Genomic DNA, 16,450 nt, shown 5'->3' on the forward strand with positions numbered 1-16,450 from the left:
GGAAACTCATCAATGTAATTCACCATATAAACAAACTGTATGGTCATCTCCTTAGATGCTGAAAAAACATTTGACAAAATCCAAAACCCATTGTTGTTTAAAGTCTTGGAGACATCAGGGGTACAAGGCACATACCTAAACATAGTAAATGAAATATACTGCAAGTCTATAGCCAACATCAAACTCAGTGGAGAGACACTTAATTCAATCCCACTAGAATCAGGGGCAAGGCAAGGCTGCCCACTCTCTCCATATCTCTTCAACATAGCTCTGGAAGTCCTTGCTAGAGCAATAAGACAGATGAAGGAGATCAAGGGGGTACATATCGGAAAGGAAGAAGTCAAAGTTTCATTATTCTCAGATGATGTGATAGTATACCTGAGTGACACCAAAAATTCAATCAAAGAACTCATTCAGCTGATAAAAGATCTTCAGCAAAGTGGCTGGATACAAAATTAACTCAAAAAAAAAAAATCAGAAGCCCTCCTATGTATCCAAGACAAAAGGGCCGAAAAAGAAATTAAAGAAACAACACCCTTCACAATAGCCAATAATAACATAAAGTACCTTGGGGTGGCTCTAACCAAACAGGTGAAAGACCTGTTTGAAAAAAACTTTAAGTCTCTGAAGAAAGAAATCAAAGAAGACATCAGAAGATGGAAAGATCTCCTATCAATAGGATTAACATAATGAAAATGGCCATTCCGCCAAAAGCAATCTACAGATTCAATGCAATTCCCATCAAAATACCAATACAACTCTTTACAGAACTTGAAAGAAAAATTCTCAACTTCATATGGAGAAACAAAAAACCCAGAATCTCCAAAACGATCTTGTACAACAAAAACAGGTTGTCTGGAGGCATCTCCATCCCCAATGTCAAGCTGTACTACAGAGCAATAGTAATAAAAACTGCATGGTATTGGCACAGAAACAGAAAGGGAGGTCCTCCCCTATTAGTGAACTTGGAAAGGGGCAGGGAGAAGACGAGGGAGGGATTGGGAGGGAATGAGGGAGGGGGCTATGGCTGTGATATAAAGTAAATAACCTGTGATTAATATAAAAAATAAAAAAATGTAACTAAAAGAAAAATAAAAAAGAAAGGTGGATCAATGGAACCAAATAGAAGACCCAGAAATAAAACCACACATCTCTGAATACTTGATTTTTGACAAAGATGACAAAGTCATTCAATGGAAAAAAGACAGCATCTTCAACAAATTTTGCTGGTCCTACTGGATGTCTACATGCAGAAAAATGAAAATTGATCCATATTTATCACCCTGCACAAAAGTAAAGTCTAAATGGATCAAAGACCTCAATATAAAAACAAATACACTAAATCGGTGAGAAGAAAAAATGGGGAAGAGCTTTGATCTCATTGGCATAGGCGTCAACTACCTGAACAGAACACCATCAGCACAGGCTCTAATAGCAACAATCAATAAATGGGACCTCATGAAACTGAAAAGCTTCTATAAAGCAAAAGACAATGTTGTCAGAACAAAACGACAGCCTACAGACTGGGAAAGAATCTTCACCAACCCTATATCTGACAGAGGGTTGATATCCAGATTATATAAAGAACTAAAGAAGTTAAAAGGCAATAATTCAAGCAATCCCATTAAAAAATGAGGTACAGAGCTAAACAGAGAATTCTCTGTATAGGAATATAGAATGACAGAGAAACACTTAAAAAGATGCTCAACATCCTTAGCCATCAGAGAGATGTAAATCAAAACAACTCTGAGATTTTACCTTACACCCATCAGAAGATCAAAAACTCAAGTGACAAAACATGCTGGAGAGGTTGTAGAGAAAGGTGGAACCCTCCTACATTGATACTGGGAATGTAAACTAGTATAACCACTTTGGAAATCAATCTGTAGCTTTTTCAGACAATCAGGAATAGTGCTTCCTCAAGATCCAGCTATACCACCCCTAGGCATATATCCAAAAGATGCTCAAGTACACAATAAAGACATGTGCTCAGCCATGTTTGTAGCAGCTTTATATATAATAGCTAGAACCTGGAAACAACCCAGATGTCCCTCAACAGAGGAATGGATACAGAAATTGTGGTACTTCTACACAGTGGAATACTACGCAGCAATTAAAAACAAGGATATCATGAATTTTGCAGTGAAATGATGGGATCCAGAAAAGATCATCCTGAGTGAGGTATCCCAGGAGCAAAGACACACCTGGTATACATTCACTTATAAGTGTGTACTAGAACTATAAGATAGGACAAACATACTAAAATCTATACATCTAAAGAAAATAAACAAGAAAGAGGACCAGGGTAAGATGATCAATCCTCACCTAGAAAGACAAAGGGGATGGACATTGGAGGTAGGAGAAAACAAGAAACAGGACAGGAGCCTACCAGAGAGGGCCTCTGAAAGCCGCTACCTAGCAGTGGATCAAAGCAGATGCTGAGACTCATAACCAAACCTTCGGCAGAGTGCAGGGAATCACATGAAAGAAGGGGGAATTAGTATGACCTAGAGTGGACACGAGTCCCACAAGAACCAAATATATCAGGGCACAGGGGTCTTTTCTGAGACTGACATTGAACCAAGGACCACGTATGGATATAACCTAGAATCCCTGCTCAGATGTAGCCCGTGGTAGCTCAGTACCCAAGTGGCTTCCCCTTGTAAGGGGAATGGACAATTTCTGACATGAACTCAATGATTGGCTCATTGAGCTTCCCCTCCCCCTGAGGGAGGAACAACCTTGCTAGGCCACAGATAAGGACATTGCAACCAGTCCTGAAGATTCCTGATAAGCTAGAGTCAGATGGAAGGGGAGGAGGACCTCCCCTATCAGTGGATTTGGAAGGGGGCAGGGAGGAGACGAGGGAGGAAAAAAAAAAGAGTCTCTCTCTCTTTCTTTGCTGCCTCCAACTTCTACATAAGAGGTAACCTCTCAGTTGCTTCCCCAATGCAGTACCTGCCTGCCTGTGGCCACTGTAAGCAATGCTCCAGTTAAATGCCTTCTTTTATAAGTTACCTTGATTATAGCATCTCTTCACACCAATAGGAAAGTAACTAAGACACCCGCTGATCTTTATTTATGTTTGCATTCATTACTCATATTCTTGTTAGAACCCAAATAAAATTGGTTGGTTTACCAAATTGAACTTTGGTGGAACCTTGAACTTAAGACTACCTTTGCTCTGTGTCTGGGGTGGCTAGATGTTTGCTCTTGTCTCTCTAGATACAATAGTTACCATTGTAGCTTGCCACATCAGAGACACTATCATCCAATTCTTCCCAAATGGTTTAAGCCTTACAGTAACTACTTTTCTCTGCTCCTAGAAAGATTGACTTACATGTTTATCCTGGTGATGGAAGCTATGAGAGGCCTACCCCCACACTGGGGATTTTGGGGGGCTGAAGACATTTTCATTTCTCTATGCATTAACTTTCTGTCCCTCCATGGTTGTCCTGTCACCCTTTTCTTGTCCTTAATATTCTTCATCTCTTTTGTGGCTGGAAAATAAGGTTTATTTGGTAACCTAACTTCTTATTAACAATCACAAAGAGAACATAACCTGCCAACTTACCCCAGAAGGGTACAAAAACACCCCAAGTTTATAATATCCATGCTCTTGATCAGTTCGTTTACAGTTGTGAAATGTTATGATTTATTTTCTCCTTGAAAAATTGGGGGGGAGTTGAATAAATTTTTGTGCTTATAACTGTGTACTGTTTTTACTAAATCCCTCACCTTACATCAGAGGTGTGATTATTAATAAGCAGGAATTATAAATTCATCACTGAATAACATCTGCTTTGGTTCCCCTGCATCCTTAGCCAAGACAGTGAAGGATCATCTCTTTCTTTGTGTGTCCTTTTAATATTACAGAATAAAAACCTATCGCTACAAAAGCAAGCAAATAATCCAAATTAACTTTTGTTATGCTGTTTGTTGGCACTCTTCTCAATTTTTTTTTTGTAAAAGCAATAGGATTCAGCTACAGAAATGCACACTTGCACTTGCTTTTTGACCTGAGATAAGTGCTCATTACCCGAGGTTAAACACACTCCTTAAGCCCCATGTGAAGACCAAAATTGTTAAATAATGGAAGAGAGTTTCAATATAAGTCTTAAATTTTAAATCAGAGTCTCTCGTGTGAAATATGGAAATGCACTTTATGTCAACGAGATTTTTGTGAGTTCCTAACATCCCTTTGAGTAGAAAGATCTGTGTACAACTGATGAACAGAAATCTTGCAAGCAAGAGAAAACATGCTGAAGAAATAAGTAGCTGATTTCCTTTATGTAAAATAAAGTTTTTAAAAATGTTATAATGTGTAATATTATATGCTGGTTTATTTGTTGTTTGTTGTCATTGTGGTGTGATCCCTATAACACTATCTTTGTTAAAGGCATGACTAGATGGCCATTTGATTCATTTTACAGTGTCAGAGGCTGTGAATCATTGTAAAGATTTACCTTGGTTTTAGTTGATTGGTTAGGCTCTCAAGTGGTACAGATATTGATAACAGAAATTTTATTCCTAATGATACAATAATAGCACACTCTGACAATGCACAACAGCTCTGCTGACCCTTACCTACCCAGTTTCCGTGGAAGAGGACTGCACGGGGGTGGCCACAGGTGCCTTATGCACACAGCGATTTTGTGCCAAAAATAAATAAGAAAAAAATAACTAACACTAACCTTCACAAAACATAAGTGAAAGGAAACTACAATCAAACTTGCCGAAATTTTGACCTTGGAAGAAGCCACATGCTAATTAGGAAGCAGGTGACCTGGACTCACAGAAGACCATTTTCTTAAATTTACTTACTTTACATCCCAAGGGTTATTGCTCTTTCCTATTCTTCCAGTTATCCTCCTTTCTCTCCTTCCTTCTTCCCCTCTCCCCTTTCCTCCCCAATTGGGAACCCTTCTTTATCAACTCTCCCCAGCTCATCAAGCTACATCAGAACTGAGAACATCCTCATCCCCCAATGCCAGGCAAGGCAGGGCTGCCAGGGGGAAGAGATTAAAGGCAAGCATAGAGTCCACGTTAGAAACAGATCCCTCCTCCTCTCACCAGGCTCCCCATGTGAAGACCAAGCATCCCATTGGCCACATGTGTGCAGGGGACCTAAGTCCAGACCACACATGCTCCTTAGTTGACGTCTCAGTCTCTGTAAGCCCCATGGGAGTGGAGACAAAAGACCCTATTTTTATATGAAGACTGTCTTTCTTTTTTTTAATTATTTATCTTTTTTATTTTAATTTTTGTTAATTATACTTTTTTCACTTTGTATCCAGTATAAACCCCACCCTCCATATGTCAGAATATGACTTTCCCTCCCCCTCCTCTAATCATGCCCTTCCCCAAGTCCTCTGATAGGGAGGTCTTCCTTTCCTTCCTTCAGATCCTAGTCTATCAGATCTCATCAGGAGTGGCATTGTCATCTTCTGTGGCCTGGTAAGGCTGCTCCCCACCTCAGGGGGAGGTGATCAAAGAGCAGGCCAATCGGCTCAGGTCAGAGGCAGTCCCTGTTCCCATTACTATGGAACCCACTTGTACACTGAACTGCCATGAGCTATATCTGTGCAGGGGTTCTAGGTTATCTCCATGCATGCTACTTGGTTGGAATATCAGTTTCAGGAAAGACCCCTGTGCTCAGATTTTTTGGTTCTGTTGCTCTCCTTGTGGAGCTCCTATCCTCTCCAGATCTTACTATTTCCCACTTCTTTTATAAGATTCCATTCACTCTGCCCAACAGATGGCCATAAGGCTCAACATCTGCTTTGATAGTCTGCAGGGCAGAGCCTTTCAGAGGCCCTCTGTGGCAGGTTCCTAACTTATTTCCTATTTTCTTCTTCTCCTGATGTCCATCCTCTTTGCCTTTCTGGATGGGGATTGAGCATTATAGTCAGAGTCCTTCCTCTTGATTAGTTTCTTTAGGTGTACAAATTTTAGATTTTAGTAGGTTTATCCTATATTATATGTCTATATGAGTGAGTATATACCGTGCATGTCTTTCTGCTTCTGGGATAGCTCACTCAGGATGAGTTTTTCCAGTTCCCACCATTTACCTGCAAATTTCATGATTTCCTTGTTTTTCATTGCTGAGTAATATTCCATTGTGTAGATGTACCACAAATTTTTGTATTCATTCCAGCTTCTGGCTATTACAAATAAAGCTGCTATAAACATGGTTGAGCAAATGTCCTTATTGTGTTTTTGAGCCTCTTTTGGATATATGCCTAGGAGTGGTATAGCTGGATCTTGAGGAAGGCTATACCTAGTTGTCTGAGAAAGTGCCAGATTGATTTCCAGAGTGGTTGTACAAGTTTACATTCCCAACAGCAGTGGAGGAGGGTTCCCCTTTCTCCACAGCTTGAAGACTGTCTTTCAAACTTACGATTTCGATATCTTTGAAAATTTATTTCAGGTTGGAATGGCATAAGATCTTGGGAAGTGCCATGGAGAACTGTTCTAATGTACTAATAAAAACAGAGGTTTTTATGTAAGTTGTACAGTTTCTCAGTAATGCTCATTGGGACTACTACATGGAAACTCAGCTTCATGGTCCACGTATGTGTACACTTTTCCACTTCCTTTTTGGTATTATTGCAGTGAGTATAAAGAGGCACTCCATAAATGCCAAGATGACTAGATAGAGCTGCCTTTTATTTAGATGGCAGTATTATTGGACATTTTCATGTGGAGGAAAAGGTTTCAGAGGGAGTTATCCTGGCCCTTCTAATTCCTTGGAACTCTCACCTAAATATATCTAAAGTGAAATTTTCTCTTTTATTCTTCAAGGCTGTATTAGGTATGGCCATGTCAAACCTCTCTTCTTCCTTACTTTGAAGAATCATTTTTTTGAAACTGTCTTTGTTCAAATAAAGTTGATTCTAAAAATGACATAAAATGACAGAACTGTAAATATTGCACTGAGAATGATCATCTGGTCATCCTTGTAGGTAAACACACAAGGAACTAAAGCCCAAAGCAATTAAATGACATGTTCATAGTCATATATTTGATCAGAAACAGAACTAACACAAGAGACCAAATTCTCATCTCGATTCTACTTGCTTTTCCTCCATACCACAGAAAGCAAGGTGAGTCTCACACCTTTCAGTTTTGTGTTATAAAAGTGGTACCCTGGCATTGTATGAAAACAGCAAACCCCAAATCTTGGGAAGCATTAAGAAGAAGCACAGCAAAAGCAATTACTGAATGGTTTTTTTGTTTGTTTGTTTGTTTGCTTTAAAATTTACAATGAATATAAAGCCCAAATGTAATTAATGCTTTTTAACAATCCCTGAAGTTTTCACTGGACTCACATTACTCTCCAAGACAAAGACTATTCTCTGGGTCCAGCAAAGCAATTACAGAAACAAACTGTTTCTCTTCAGCAAAATAAAACTGATCCAGGGGAAAGACCTATTTATATCTATTTCCCCTGAGGCTGCTTTTTCTCTCTTTCTCTCTCTCTCTCTCTAGAATGAGCCTCAAGGAGAATTGTAAATCTGGGCCTGAATGACTCAATTATGTAAATGTACTAATTATATATGGAGAAATTTCTATCTCATATGTTTTCTTTTTCTTTCTGACTAGACCTGTTTTTAGATATATGTTTTCCAGAGTTCTGAGAAGGTGAATATTCAATAGCAAGCAACCTTTAGAAATACAGGTCCATTAATCCTGTCCTCAACACATGGTCTTTCATAAGGTGCAGTGTAACTTCAGTTCCAGAGTTCATCACAAAGGGTTGCCATGGACTCTCTAGTCAATTAGAAAACACTACATTCTTATAGCTTCATAAGTAAAATTTATACTTAAATGATGCGCTGAGTGACATTTTAATGCTGGTGTCCCCTCTTCATGGCCAAAATCACTATTGATATGTACACTCTAAATATGTCCCCGTGTTGCTAAATGATGAAGTTTGAGCTCTCACTTTCTTTGTGTACATATGTGTGTGGGTATCCGTATGAAGGTGCGTGTGTATATGTAGGTGGGTAAGTGTGCACCGCTTGCTTTGAGAAAAGTTCCCTCAGTGACCTGCAGCTCATCACTTTAGCTAGACTGACTGGTCAGTGTGCCACAGGATCCTCCCATTTCCACCATCTAAAGACTGGGATTAAAAGAGCATGTCAGCAGGCTCAACAATTTTACTTGAGTTCTGAGGGTCACCTTCAGGGCTTCATGAACGAACAACAAGCTCTTTACTGAGTCACTCCCCTCAATCCTGCAGCCTTACACGTTAATCAGCACATTCTTTGTTATATCACTCGCCCCTGAGGATGTAGCCTTGCCAGGCCACAGAGAAAGCAGATCCACGCAGTCCTGATGAGACTTAACCAGCTATGGGTAGATGGCAATAGTGGAGAACTCTCCATTTAGTAGACTAGAGGAAGGGGATGAGGAGAAGAGGTAGGGAAGGTGGGAGGCAGGGGAGTTAAGGGAGGTGGCTTCAATCAGGATACATAATGAATAAATTCTGAAGAAAAAAATAAAAATTAAAAAAATGAATATACATGCCTAAAATAAGGCAAAGAAGAAAAAGAAGGAAAGAAAAAGAGAGTAGAAAGAAAGAAAATGAAAGAAAAAAAAGAAAGAAGCGGTACCATAAGGTTATTTTTAAATGCCTAGTTTTATACAAAAATAGAAAATCACTTCTGATAGTCAAAGCAGTTAAAAAATTTGACGTCTTAATATTTCCTCAAGTAGAGGAAATAGATACTCAAAAATGCCCAACTCGGTGCTCCTCTGCTCTTATATTCACAATTCTCATTTCCTAAATTGAATTCTTCTCTTAGAAAGGTAATTGATTATAATGTTAGTCAGCCAATTTTTGATTCAAGAATACCCAGGGTAGAGAATTTGCATTTTTCAGAGAAACAAAAGGCTGTACAGCAGCAGGGTGAGGTCTGGATTAGGCTGAGCTGAAAATTTCTAAGAGTCTCTGTTCACCGACTTTAGATTAAAGTTATGTGAAAATACAAACATACCCAATACATAGCAAAAGCAATGTTGTTTTTTTATTTAATAGTTGTTAAATTTTCCATTTTAATATACAGATATTTTATTAGTTCTTTCATGTATAATAGCCATAAACATTCTAATACTACTCCCAGTTCAATCTTCACCTAACGCAAAAACAAACAGAAACTCCTGCCTTCGACATTCAATATTCTGTGCAAAAGAATAGACAATTTGGTGATTTAAACCTTTGACTTCAAGCTTTGGAAATATTATCAAATCCTTTAACCTTTGTAATTTTTTTGCCATCTTTGAGCCATTAACAGTCTTTTCAAAAGTATCCTCAGTGATCCTCAAAACTCTTTGTTCTGCTAGCATGTTCTCCCTGCCCAAACATTCCCACCACCTGCTTCGCGAGACTGAAGGAAGTAGACGCAGGGTGTCGAGAGCATGATGGAGAGGCTGATGCTGCATGATGACTCCTGTCACACAGTTTCCAACCTTCTGTAGGTTTAGACCCAGCTTCACTAATACCTAATGCCACAGTTCTCTTGAAAGGGACTGTCACAACACCTGACATCTAGCTGCAGCCTTCCCTTTCTGCAGCTCTTTCTGTACTGTGCAGCTCTTTCTGCACTACTGATTCCAAGAAATACCATAATCGCAAAGAGCTTTAAGCACTTGTGCAATACTTTCCAGTCAAGCACTGCCTGATAGAGACGTCAAAGAAGAGCATTCTTTACATATAGAAAACCTTTTTCTGACTTCCACATGATGGTAACAGGAAGAACCCAAATGGTATATATATCAGTTTTCAAAAGCATGCTTTTATGATTTTGTTTTGCTATTAATAAGGAACATAAAATTTTATTTAGATGTTTAATTTTTCTTTTTCAGAAGAATCTTTAACTGAAAGTGCACAAATTTATTTTAAAAATCCATAATACTATCTTAAAAACATTTCTATATCTTTTTAAAGAATAGGTACTGATTTTATTTTTACTAAAATACATATTTGCTTGCATTTTTCAAATGCTGATGTAAAGCGTTTTGGAACTTTTAAATAATATCTAAGCATTTTCTAGTATAGTTACATGTAATATACATAAAGTTAAGATATTTATATTGTGATATTTTATAAGCATTTATATATATAACAAGTAATATTGAACACATCATATCTTTTCTTTATTATGTTAAGACAACAAAAATATGATCATCTTAGTTTATGCTTTCAAATGAGAATCCTAATTTTAAACATATTTTCATTTTGATAAAAGGCAACTGGCCATGAGAAAATTGTTTAAATAAGTGGCTTATTAAACTGTGGTCAAACTTAGAAAAATAAATATCACCAAGAGAAACCTAAACATTACACATCTGGGGAACTACTCATCTTAGAGTTTTCTCACTCAAATTCTTTATGCCAAGTTTTTATGTGGTAAATTTTATCTTATAACATAGTATACATCCAAATAAGGTGAACTGAAACAAAGAAAAATACAAAGAATCAATGAAACCAAGAGATGGTTGTTTGATAAGAATAAACAAGATAGAAAAACCTTTAGCCAAACTACAAAAAGACAGGTAGAATATCCCAGGTAACAAAACCAGAAATGAAAAGGGGGACATAACAACAGACAATGAGGAAATCTAAAAAAAATAAATAAATTCATTAGGTCCTACTTCAAAATTCTGTATTCAGGGAGATCTGAGATGGTGGCCCGGGGGAGGGGGGGAGGGGGGCATGGTGTCTAAAAAGCAGGACAGCAGTGATGGTACAGCAACCAACAGACACAACTCTGGGATCTAAAACACCAGTGATTGTATTTCCCAGGTGAGAGGAAACTCCACGGTGTGGGAATCAGTCAGGTTCAGGTCACCCAGCTAAAACCCAGAGGAATTCCCGGGTCGCAGCAGACACTCAGTCACAAACCCAGAGCCACACACCTTCATGTCCTGATACCTGCCCAGGCTGAACTGTGGGCACCAAAACACCCAAGACTGGGATTTCCAGTCCAGAGAAAACCCCATGGTTAAGGAAGTGATCCGATTGATCTCAGGTCACCCAGTCAGTCCCTGAAAAAGGTCCCAGGGTCCAGTGGGGGCTCAGCTACCAGTCCAGAGTTGAGTGCTAAGCCCCAAGTCCAGAGGCCTGCTGTATGCCCAACTCACTGTCTCAGACAGAACTGTGGGCCCCAGGGCACTAGAAACTAGATTCCCCTGTCTGGATGAAACCCACAGTGAGGGAAACAGCAGGTCCAAAGTTAGAGCACTCAGCCGAACCCCACCCCCCAACATACACACACACACACACACACACACACACACACACACACACACACGAAACTTTTCAGAAAAAGTTCCTGGGTTCCAGCAGACACCCAGTTGCCAGTTTGGAGCCACCACTCACCTGCTCCTGTAAGCTATTTGCACTACCTCAGATGGAACTGTGGACCCAAAACAACACAGACAGGGTCTCCATGTTGGGAAGAAACCCCACGGTGGGGGGAAACATCAGGTCCGACCTCAGGACACCAGCTCTGGAAAAGCTTTGGGGTCCCTGAAGGCTCCAGACTCTAGCCTCCTACTGCATGTATGAGAGCTGTGCTCACCTGCCACTGATTATAGCTGAGTACTGAGGCACACAGCTCCAACCTCAGACCTACAGAAGCTGGGGATCCCCCAGATCATCCCCCAGATACTGCTCCAAGGAGCAACCAGTTATCCCTAACTGACCAAACGGTGAGACGCCCAGGTTCTTCAAGAGGACTGTGCCTAGAAAACAGTGTAAGAACAACAGCAGCAGCTCACTAAATTCAGAGCAAGAAACACAGCATCAGGGCAGCTGTCTCCAGGACTTCTCCGGGTGAGACGAAAAAACCCTCACTAACTTGTATATCCACTTTGGAAATCAATCTGGTGCTTTCTCAGACAAATAGGAATAGTGCTACCTCAAGATCCAGTACCACATTGTTCTCTGAACCATAGGTATGGCAGTGTTTTGTAGATGGATCCTTTGAGACTGAGCTACAACTCTACTTATTGATTGGTTGTAGTTTTTTTAAATAGTCTCCATGTGTTGTAAAGAGAAGTTTTCTTGATTTGAGTAAAGGCTACACTTATCTGTTGTTATAGAGACAACTATTTATAGATTGTTGGTAAGGACTGTGCTGGTTTAGTAAATTAGTGGTTGTAAATTCTCCTCAAATAACCATTTATTTCACCAGCATTAATTACTCAACCAAGTTTTCAGTACCAAGAAAGGTCTCCCTCTTGTTGAAAGGATCTTAAGTACATTTAGAGAGCTATTGGTTAGCACCAAGATATGTGTGCCACTACTACACCCTTAGGATTATTTTAGCATGTTAGTCATTGATGTGGGTCAGATATGTCATAGATATTGGCTGCCTCTTTCCTTTGTAAACTTGCATGCTGCCCTGGGAGGAGGCATTCACATCAGTTCCAGCTCAGGGGCTCCATCATATTTTTTTAAGAACAGGGTCTTTCACTAAACCTCAGGATCACTGATTGATGAGTTAAGTTGGCTTTTCAATGAGCTATAGTGATCAATCCACCTGTCTTAGCAGCCCCCAAGGGCCGGGAACACAGAATTGGCTATTGCATGTGGCTTTTTCATAGTTTGTGGTTTTCTGAAGTGAGATAAAACATTTACACAGCCGGTACTTTACTGACTAAGCAACCTCCACAGTTCCTGGTTAATACTTTTAAAACTGTAAGTTAATATATTGTTGTACTGAGAATGTGACCTTTTACCTCAACTGTCTAATTCCAAAACTTAAAGCATTTAAGGTTATATTTCACTGCACCTACCATAACCATTTTCTTAATTAATATTTTGTTATTCAGGTTATGTTCATACTACTGAAATTTTATTGGATAGAGATGTCAGCAGTTGTTTACTAACATAATCGCGATATGAAGAATTTCAAATATACCAGAAAGAACATTACATTTTATTTTTCCACATGTCATATTCAAAATGATAGGGTTGATATGAAGGCTAAATGTCAGATGTCAGTTGACCACTGTGGCACATCCAACACTGAGCACTCACTCATCTTGCGTCCCTTCTTCAAATGACAGTTACCATGCAGTCCTAGAGTAGGAGGTGCTCAGTTATGCGCTGAGATAGAGCGGGAAGTAAAACAGAGTGCTTCTGCTCTGAGAATAAAGGGTTTACAGATAAAATTAACAAAAATGTGCCAAGTGACACCTCTCAAAGTAAGACAGGAAGAAGTGTCCTGCCTGTGGAGGTGTTTCGGAAAACACTGTGAGTAAATGGATTCAGGATTTAGTCACACTGCTTTGTTACCTCTTTTGTAAAAATATAGCCTGGCACATTGGAGGACATCCACAAGGTCTACCAAAGAGATTTATATGTACTAACCCTCTAAATTAAATGAAAATTTGTACAGCCACTTTACACTTTAGAGTGACAAAAATCTTTTTACAGTTTTTGTGGTTATTCCATTTATTGTCTCCATTGTGTTTTATATCCATGCAAAATAAAAGCATCTAGTTACATGTTAGAATGACACTTAGACAGCTATATTAATCTAAGGAAGCATATTACATCTTGTCCATTTTAACAACAGTTATTCTGATAACACTGTGTGGGCTTTCAACTGCTGTGAAGAAATCATGCAGTTCAATCCAGCCCTTAATCAGCCTACGGTGGTAGGTATAAACAGCAAGAATGGGCTTCATTCACTACGGAAAAGAGTTTACATCTAGTGTTGTGTCCCAGCACAGAAAACTATCCTGGGATTGATAATCTCTCACAAGCGCCACAGTGAATCTCTCAATAATTGTAGTTATGTTACTCTTGAATACATTCCAAATTATTCCATTTATTCATTATAAAAATATGTTTTGTTTCACCTATTATCAATCCTGTCCTGGACTATAAAAATGTACTAATGAGTAAATGGTGACACATGTAACTTATCTAAGGCTTACAGATTAAAATTTATGGCTGCCCTACACAGTTGTAGCCCATTGTATTTCAGTCTCCAAGTGGGTTCCCTACTAAGGGGACCAGGGCCTGTCTCTGACATGAACTCAGTGACTGGATCTTTGATCACCTTTTCCTGCTGGTGGGGGGTAGCCTTATTAGGCCACAGAGGAAGACAATACAGCCAAGCCCTGATGAAACCTGATAGGCTAGGGTCAGAGTGAAGGCAAGGACCACCCCTATGAGTGGACTTGGGAAGGGTCATGGGAGGAAAAGAGGGAGATTAGGATGGGGAGGAGACGAGGGAGAGGGCTACAGCTGGGATAAAAAGTGAATAAAAGGTAATAAATAAAAAATAAATAACAAGAAAAAATTCATGGCTACAGAGAGGATCTTGGATGAAGTTAGGACTTCACATATCTATATGCAGCATGCCTATCTCTTCTGTCTTATTTTTCTGCATTCTATGTAATTTTCACAAATATAGATTAGCTTGGACTCAGAGTGAAGCCTGGTGAGTTGATGAAGGAAGTAACTATAGATGCAAAGAAACCTCACATATGGGAATTAGGCAAATAGTTTGAGGGTCTTGGGAGGATTCTGCAGCAAAAACAACTGGAGTTCTGAAGAGGGGAATGAGTGCAATTATAAGGAGGTTTCTCAGGCACATGATACTTCAAACTTCAAACAGTTTGAAAAGTGGTACTTTAAAACTTTTGTGACATTAAGGAAAGAGTTTATCTCTATACTCAAAAGGCCAGTGAAACTTAGGGACAGCTTTACGATGCAGTGTTCTGAATTTAGTTACTACTTTGGAGTACAATATGTGGATATGCAGTTTCACAGACACTGGCAGAAATAAGGCCACAATAAGAAATATTTGTATAACTGTGAGCCTAAAATTAGAATGCTTTATCATTGTCTCTTTAATCTTCAACCATAAGTCTATAATTTTTAGCAATTATATATCAAATGAAATGTCACCAGGCTCATTGTACAGCCTTGTTGATTAGGCTACTATATAACTCAGCGAGGCACATGGATTGAATTCTTTTATGAGATTTTAGCAAAATTGCTTCAATTGGTCTCTTAGAGACTCATCAGCTAAATGAAGAGCTTTAGTGTCCTTACCTTGGGGCAACAGAACCTCAGCATGGTCAGAGTTATTAGCGTGTTGCTATATGAATGCACAGTCTTCAAGAACTAAAGTAACTGCTTTCAAATATTTGAAAAAAAAATGTGATTGACATAATTTGGCAGGTGATTTATAGTCATGTTCTTTTTCATATATTATTGGTTTTGTTAAATGCACTCAAAAAGAGTACTCAATTGAGGCAAATTGTAGTAAGCAGTGGTTACTTCTGTTATAGATTTCCAACCAAGGATGATGAATACTGTAGTTCTAAAGAATGCAGTGTTAAGTTTCAAGTGGTGATTAAACAGTTCTCTTCAGATAATTACATTATGCCATAGCTCTCATCAAACCTCTGAAACAAAAATAACCTCTTCTGCCTGGTAAAGTAATGCATTTGTATCATCTATAAGTATTTATTTTTGGGAAAGACAAACATTCAGGAATATTAACATTTGTAGTGGGTAGACAAATGTATAATAGTTTACTTAGAATGATAAATGCAATAGTCTCTATTCTATGAGCACAATAGGCATTTAACAATCAAGATAACGTTTAGAAATATAAAGCTTATGCTTTGAATTTTAAAGTCTACATTTAGAATATATCTTAAGTCCACATAGATATCTTTTCACTACAGAATCCTATTTTATACTATAACATATGTCTATATCTATGTCATATATAGTCTTCAATACTATGACATATATAGCCTTTTATTATATGACTAAACAGTAGAGAATACTATAGCATATAGTTTATTTTTCCTTTTTTTTTTTTCTTTTTTGATAGGGTGTTGCTATGCAGTGCTGGCTGGCCTACAACTCACCATGTAGGTAAGGCGTGCTTCTCACTTGTAGATATCTCCCTGCCTCTCCCACCTGTGTCGGGGGAATGCAGATATGTACCTCCATACCCAGATAAATACAGCTTTTTATTAGAAAGTGAAATCACTCCTGGCAAACTTTGTGTTTGTAATAGTATTATTTCTGCATTGTTGCCAAGCCTGTGCTCATCTTTAATAATGGGAAGAGTTTGGCTATCTGTATTTACAACTATAAAATATGTAAAGTTTGTGCTTTGTTTAAATTATAACGATTGCCCACATTCATGTAAGAAAAAAAATGTCAGCATCACCATAAATTGTAAGTTAGGATACAGATTTTGTAGGAAAACAACAATAATAGAATTCTTAAATGAGCCAAAGTTTCTCACAGCTATTTAAAAATATGGTTGCTTTATTAAAAAAGAAAAAGAATCTGATTTCTGTGACAGCTTGCAGGAAAATCTGGCACCAAGAGAGCACTCTGGTTGGAATATGCCCCACTGCATCCTCACACAGAAGGGGTCACAGTGACAGAGAGGTG

This window comes from Meriones unguiculatus, chromosome 9, assembly GCF_030254825.1.
Source record: "Meriones unguiculatus strain TT.TT164.6M chromosome 9, Bangor_MerUng_6.1, whole genome shotgun sequence".
Taxonomy (NCBI): domain Eukaryota; kingdom Metazoa; phylum Chordata; class Mammalia; order Rodentia; family Muridae; genus Meriones; species Meriones unguiculatus.